The sequence below is a fragment of the Felis catus genome, chromosome C1 (assembly GCF_018350175.1).
Source record: "Felis catus isolate Fca126 chromosome C1, F.catus_Fca126_mat1.0, whole genome shotgun sequence".
Taxonomy (NCBI): Eukaryota; Metazoa; Chordata; class Mammalia; order Carnivora; family Felidae; genus Felis; species Felis catus.
The window spans coordinates 87,617,762-87,623,761 of record NC_058375.1 but is presented as its reverse complement, the minus strand read 5'-3'; the positions used below and the strand labels follow the sequence as shown (position 1 = coordinate 87,623,761).

The following is a 6,000-nucleotide window of genomic DNA, read 5'->3' as shown; positions in this document are numbered from 1 at the left end:
CCCTTACTCTGGTCCCAGCTGGTCTGCCTGAGGTCCTTTAAATTGAATGCATTTTCCTCAGGTATCTATAAAGGTTACTCCTTTCTTTCTACAAGACTTGACAACATGGTATTTCCTTATGGCCTGCTTTTTCCCCTTTTTAAATCTTGCAGTACTCCTTCTTCACCCTTGACTTTCCTATTCTCCCTGCCTCCAGGCTCTGCTGGATTTTCTTCCATAACAGTTGTGACTTTCTAATATACCATGATTTTATTCATTTTGTTTATCTACTGTTTTCTCTTCCCTACCCTCTCAGATAGAATGTGAGCTCCAGGTACCATTGTCTATAATTTTTTTCACTGAGGTATTGTCAGTTCCAAGGACAATGCTTGATTCATAGAAGTAACTTAATATGAAAAAATATGTTCAAGAAATGAATGAACAAATGCAACAGCACGAATAGTCTTGGCATTAATGTAATGTGCCTTTCCCCTTCTAGATATTTTTGAGGATTTCAAGTCAAGTGTTTTCCCAAAGTTGAAACAACTCCTAAATGAAGGAGTCAATACTAAAACCACGTATATATATGTATTTCCAATCTAGCCTTGGGCAAATTTAATTTCATTGGATGCTTAATTGTGAAAATATCTGTCCTGCAGTATTTGTTGTATGTTGTTGTGCTTTTATTAAAATATTATTGCCACCTATTCATGTATTATAAATATAATAGTGAGATTGAACAAGAAAAACTTGCGACTCTGGATATCAAATTTTCTATAATAGAGATTGGATAATGAGATGAAATGATTTAATTCATTCTCAGGCTATTTTCAAAAAGGAGAGATAATATTGTGAAATAAAATGTATGTATGTTCTTTTCTAGGTAAGATGATTTGCTGTAATTGCTCTATTAGAATTTTAATAAGCTCTTGGAAGCAAAGGAAGTTTGTTTTTAAAACAAAAAGAGTATTGTTTGTCTATCTTCCATAGCAAACTGCAGCAATTTACTTTGTTACACAATGTTCACCACAGTACAAACCATTATTACAGATATAATATCTAGAGTATACAAGTCTCAGTATTCCCGGAAGTTTAACTTTGTTAAGCTTATGCATGTAGATTCCTCCATTACATATCCACATATTATGGGGGGGGGGGGAGCGGGAATAGCTAGTAGAAGTTTGATTTATGTTTAACATAATTTCACATTCATTTTGTAAATTTCTTTCCATATTACTAATTAAAACCTCAATGGCTACCCTAAAAGGTATGAAATTAGCAACAAGTGTTCAAGTATATTTCTACAAATTGAAAATAATTCAGTTGTGTTCACCTAGGTGATTCAGCTAACACCTTATTTTTTCTTGTCAGTCTTAAAATTCTTGATGCAACGTGCAGAAAAACACATATTTTCTAAAACCTTAGGAAATGTTCATCCTTTTTAGCAGCAACTTCTTCCTGCACAAACTGAAAATGGTATCCAATTTCGAAAGGCAATATAAGAAGACCCCTAAATAATACCCTCTTCATGACAAAGGAGGGGAAGCTGGTAATATTTTCTCTAGTACATTTTACCATTTCATTAATTAAAGTAGCTATGATGGCTAGTTGCTTTCTAGAATGTAGAAAAAAATTAAGAAGTTTGTTTGTTTGTTTGTTTGTTTTTTGTTCCTAAAGATGGATCAGTTCCAGTCACCAGAACTGTAAGACATCAACTGAAGGATACTTAAGTAAGTGGTAGTTGAAATAAATGAAACTTTTTTTGGAAAATACATAAATCAGATTTAGGATCATCATTGAGATTCAGGAAAAATGTTAATTTTGATAATCTCAGGTTAATTAAATTGCCACTATGAGAACTGAAGGACCGACTCAAATGTAATTGACTAGTGGGTTGGTCCTTGGCTACAATTCTTAACCTAAACTTCCTTGGATCATGTGAGAAGTTGGACAATACCTCCAAAGGTTCTAATCCCTGCAGCCTGGAATGTTACCTTATGTGACAAAAAGAGACTCCAGGTGTGATTAGGTTAATGATCTCCAGAATGAGAGGTTATCCTGTACTATGTGGCTGGGCACTAAATGCAATCATCAGTGTCCTTATTAGAGGGAAGAAAAGAGAGATTTGGCAAAGAAAAGAAGACCTTGTGACCAAAGTAGGTGGAAGCAGAAGGAGGCAGAAGGAAGCAGAGGCAGATCAGAGGGGAAGGAGAAGAAAAATAAGATAAAAACAGAGAGGGAGGTAAACCATAAGAGACTCTTAAATTACAGAACAAACTGAGGGTCAACGGGGGTGGGGGGTGGGGAAAATGGGTGATGGGCATTAAGAAGGGCACTTGCTGGGATGAGCACTGGGTGTTATGTGTTATATGTAAGTGACAAATCACTAGATTCTACTCCTGAAGTCAAGACTACACTGTGTGTTAACTTGAGAATTGAAAGAAAGAAAGAAAGAAAGAAAGAAAGAAAGAAAGAAAGAAAGAAAGCAAGCAAGCAAGCAGAGGCAGAGAGAGATGGCACTCTGCTTGCTTTGGTGATGGAAGAGGGACCTGAATCAAGAAATGCAAGTGATATAACTTCAAAAACCTAACAACAAAATGGATTGTCCCCTAGATCCTTTGGAGGGAGTGTGGCCCTGCTGGCACCTTGATTTTGGCCCATTGAAACTGAGCTTAGACTTCTGACCTGAAGACTATAAAGGAATGCATTTGTGTTGTTTTAAGTAATTTGTTACAGGAGACATAGGTAAGTGATACAATAAAGCAACACACACTAATGAAAACCTTTAATACGCTAACAAAAAGTGTCTACAACATAATGGATATTGTTGTGTAATCAATTGGAGGACCACAAGACTCAACAGCAGTCTACTCTGATAAATAACACATACAAAAAATATAGCTACATTCTGAGGATAAACATATAACATGATTTTGATGAAAAATGTTTTTTAGGATAGTATGAAATAAGACAAAATACATACTTTTATAATTTAAATTTTATGATAATTGTATATGTACCTATAAACTGATGCCTAAGAAGAAAAATAAAGATAAGTGCTTTGTTTCATGCAATTCTATTTCAACTCTACACTCTTCTTCCCTGTTAAAAGCACATTAATTTTCTTTGTAGCTTTTTTCCCCAAATCAGATAAATATGATGACATAAGTGTGATGCCAGCAGAAAAAGAAATTTACTCTTATGTTACTGTACAAGCAAGGTATTTACTGTTAAGGTATACATTAATTTTTAATGCCTCTGGGAAAACCAGGAGTGAGGCATTACTGAAATGTCTCATTTTAAAGCCTTATTGTCCTTTTCCCATGCTATCCCTTTCCTACCATCCACCACTTTACCTACCTTGGGTACCTGCTAATGACTGGCATTTCTAAAATCTGTAGTTTTCTTTTCTCATCTGGATAGACTTGTAAAGGACATATGTAAAGTTACCATATTCTTATGATACAAACAATACAAAATGTACTTCTGAAAATTTCTTATGCAGTTGACCTTGTATGATTTATGTTCCTCTATTCCTTGCATCCCTGTGTTACAACATCTAGTTGCCATGTCATCCATGAAGTGGTGCTTATGTTTTCTACTATGGTAGGGACAGAAATGGAGGACTAGCCTCACTTATTGAAAGCCTGAAACCAGGTATAATGATTTTAATTGTGGTTTGAAAACTTCTCTGGAATTAGTTTTTATAGTTCTGGATATTTCAGTGTCATGGGGTTCAGGACAATGTATCCCCAAAGTATGACACCCTGGTGTATTGCATATTTTAAGCTAAGGAGTTTGAGATAACAGGAGACACAGGAAAGTCACTGACCTCTCCCCTACCCACTTTTCTTTTCTGAAACAGGTTATAAAAACCCTCATGTGAGAGATGCCCTCTTCCCATACCCAGAGAGAAGGAGCATCTGTCTCTTTGAAGATAAAGAGATGCCAAGAAGAATCCTAACAAGCTTTGCCTTGTTAATCATCTCCCAGTTTATTACAATTGCTCCATACTCCTTAGTCTATCACAACCTCCACATGTATCCCTCATCAAACTGAGAGTAAAAACACACAGGTCCAACCATTCCTTTAGTCTTCGTTTCCTTATGAAGGCTCCCATGTCATGTAAAATTTACAGTAAATAAATCTGTATGCTTTTCTCCTGTCTGTCTGTGTCAGTTTAATTTTCAGACCCAGCCAGAGACCCTAAGAAGGTCAAGGAAATTTTTTTTCCTCCTCTGTGAGAGTAAATAGCAGGAAGTATATGTAGAATCCTCATACTGGATAAAGAACTATGACTTGAGTTATACATGCTCATTAATAAGAAACCAAAATGACAGAATATACGTAAAGTGCCTCAGAATTAAGAATACTTTCAGCATCCACCTTCTGTTTCCCCAAAAGATTTTAGATCTTTGATGTTACTAATTATTTTCACTACCATTCAATATCTCCATAGTGTAATTGTGAAAGTCTCAGTATCTAAGCCTATTTGAGCATCTCAATGTGTAAATAATAAGGCATTTGTGATCACTTCTCAGGCAAAGGGAAAAATACCCAAAACACCTATTCTCATGATGCTTTCATTCTATTCAGTAAAACAGACCGCAAACAGACACATAGTGTACAAGGCGTTAGCAAATGCTGTGACAAAAATAAGGCAGAGGTTAATAAAGACTCCTAATTTTCACCAAAATTCACAAGGTACTCCTTTACCTGAGGAAGTGGCTTAGCGGTATCAACCGGCCTCCAGCTGAGTAAAGTATAGTCATGTGATGGAGCTTCATTCACAGAAATGTGAGCAGAAATTATGTGTATAGCCTTTAGGTCTGGCCCATAAAAAACAACAAAACAAAACAAAACAAAACAAAAAGCTGCTTTGCTCTTACTGTTTTCATGCTCTTTTGCATTCTCACTGGCGGGATGGCAATGACTTCAGCAAGCTTGCAAGTTTGGTGTTGAAAATGGTAGCCTAGTTCCACTCAGCCTGTGAATCTGAGCAAAGCTGTGGAGGAAAGTCATACCATGGGTATAGTGGTATGCTCATGTCAAGTGAGCAAATCATAAACTTCTATTGTATTCGGGTCTAGGTGCCATACCACTGCAGTTACCCACAGCAAGTGGAGTGGTATTTCACACAGGCTGGTTAGAGAAGCGTAATAAAGTAGGGCTGACAGCCCAAGTCATGTGTCCATCAAAAGAAGAGTGTAAGCGTCAAAGCAAGAAATAATTGCAAAGGTGGGACACCTGGGTGGCTCAGGTGGTTAAGCGACGGACTCTTGGTTTCGGCTCAGGTCATGATCTCACGGTTCATGGTTCAAGCCCTGCGACAACTCTGAGCTAACAGTGTGGGGCCTACTTGGGATTCTCTCTCCCTTCCTTTCTCTCTGCCTCTCATGTGCTTGTGCTGTCTCTCTCTCCCTCTCTCTCTCCCCCTCTTTCTCTCTCCCAAAATGGATAAATAAACTTTAAAAAGAAAAGAAATAATTGCAAAGAACTAGAGGCAGGGGTATTTTTGTTGGTTTTGAGGAAAAGTAAAGAGACTAGTGTTGCTGAAGCACTGGCCTCAGGTGGGAGGAAATGAGGTCAGAGACGTATCATGGTGCCATATCATACACAGCTTTGAAGGCCACGCTAAGCTTTTTGGATTTCATTCTGTGTGAGATGGACAGCCAGAGATATAGTCTAATTCCATGTAGAAACTCTTCTTTTGGATTGATAATTTAATATAGGAGGCAGGTGAATAATTAGAAGGATCTTCTAATATAAGCAATTAACATTATATTTTCCTTATAGGGTTGCCTGGGTGACTCAGTCAGTTAAATGTCCAACTTTGGCTCAGGTCATGATCTTGTGGTTTGTGAATTCAAGCCCCATGTTGGTTTCTGGGCTCTGTGCTGACAGCTCAGAGCCCGGAGCTTGCTTCGGATCCTGTGTGTGTGTGTGTGTGTGTGTGTGTGTGTGTGTGTGTGTGCGCCCCTTCCCTGCTGGCACTCTGTCTCTCCCTCTCTCTCCAAGATA

The 6,000-nt window shown here is 37.6% G+C and overlaps 1 long non-coding RNA gene across 1 annotated transcript; it reads left to right on the top strand.

The window, feature by feature from the left end:
• Nucleotides 1-1,655: 1,655 nt before the first annotated feature.
• On the top strand, nt 1,656-4,139 carry LOC123379368. The gene is made up of 3 exons (XR_006583757.1): nt 1,656-1,709; nt 2,593-2,724; nt 3,845-4,139. It is a non-coding gene; the product is annotated as an uncharacterized LOC123379368 (long non-coding RNA).
• The last annotated feature ends 1,861 nt before the right edge of the window (nt 4,140-6,000 follow it).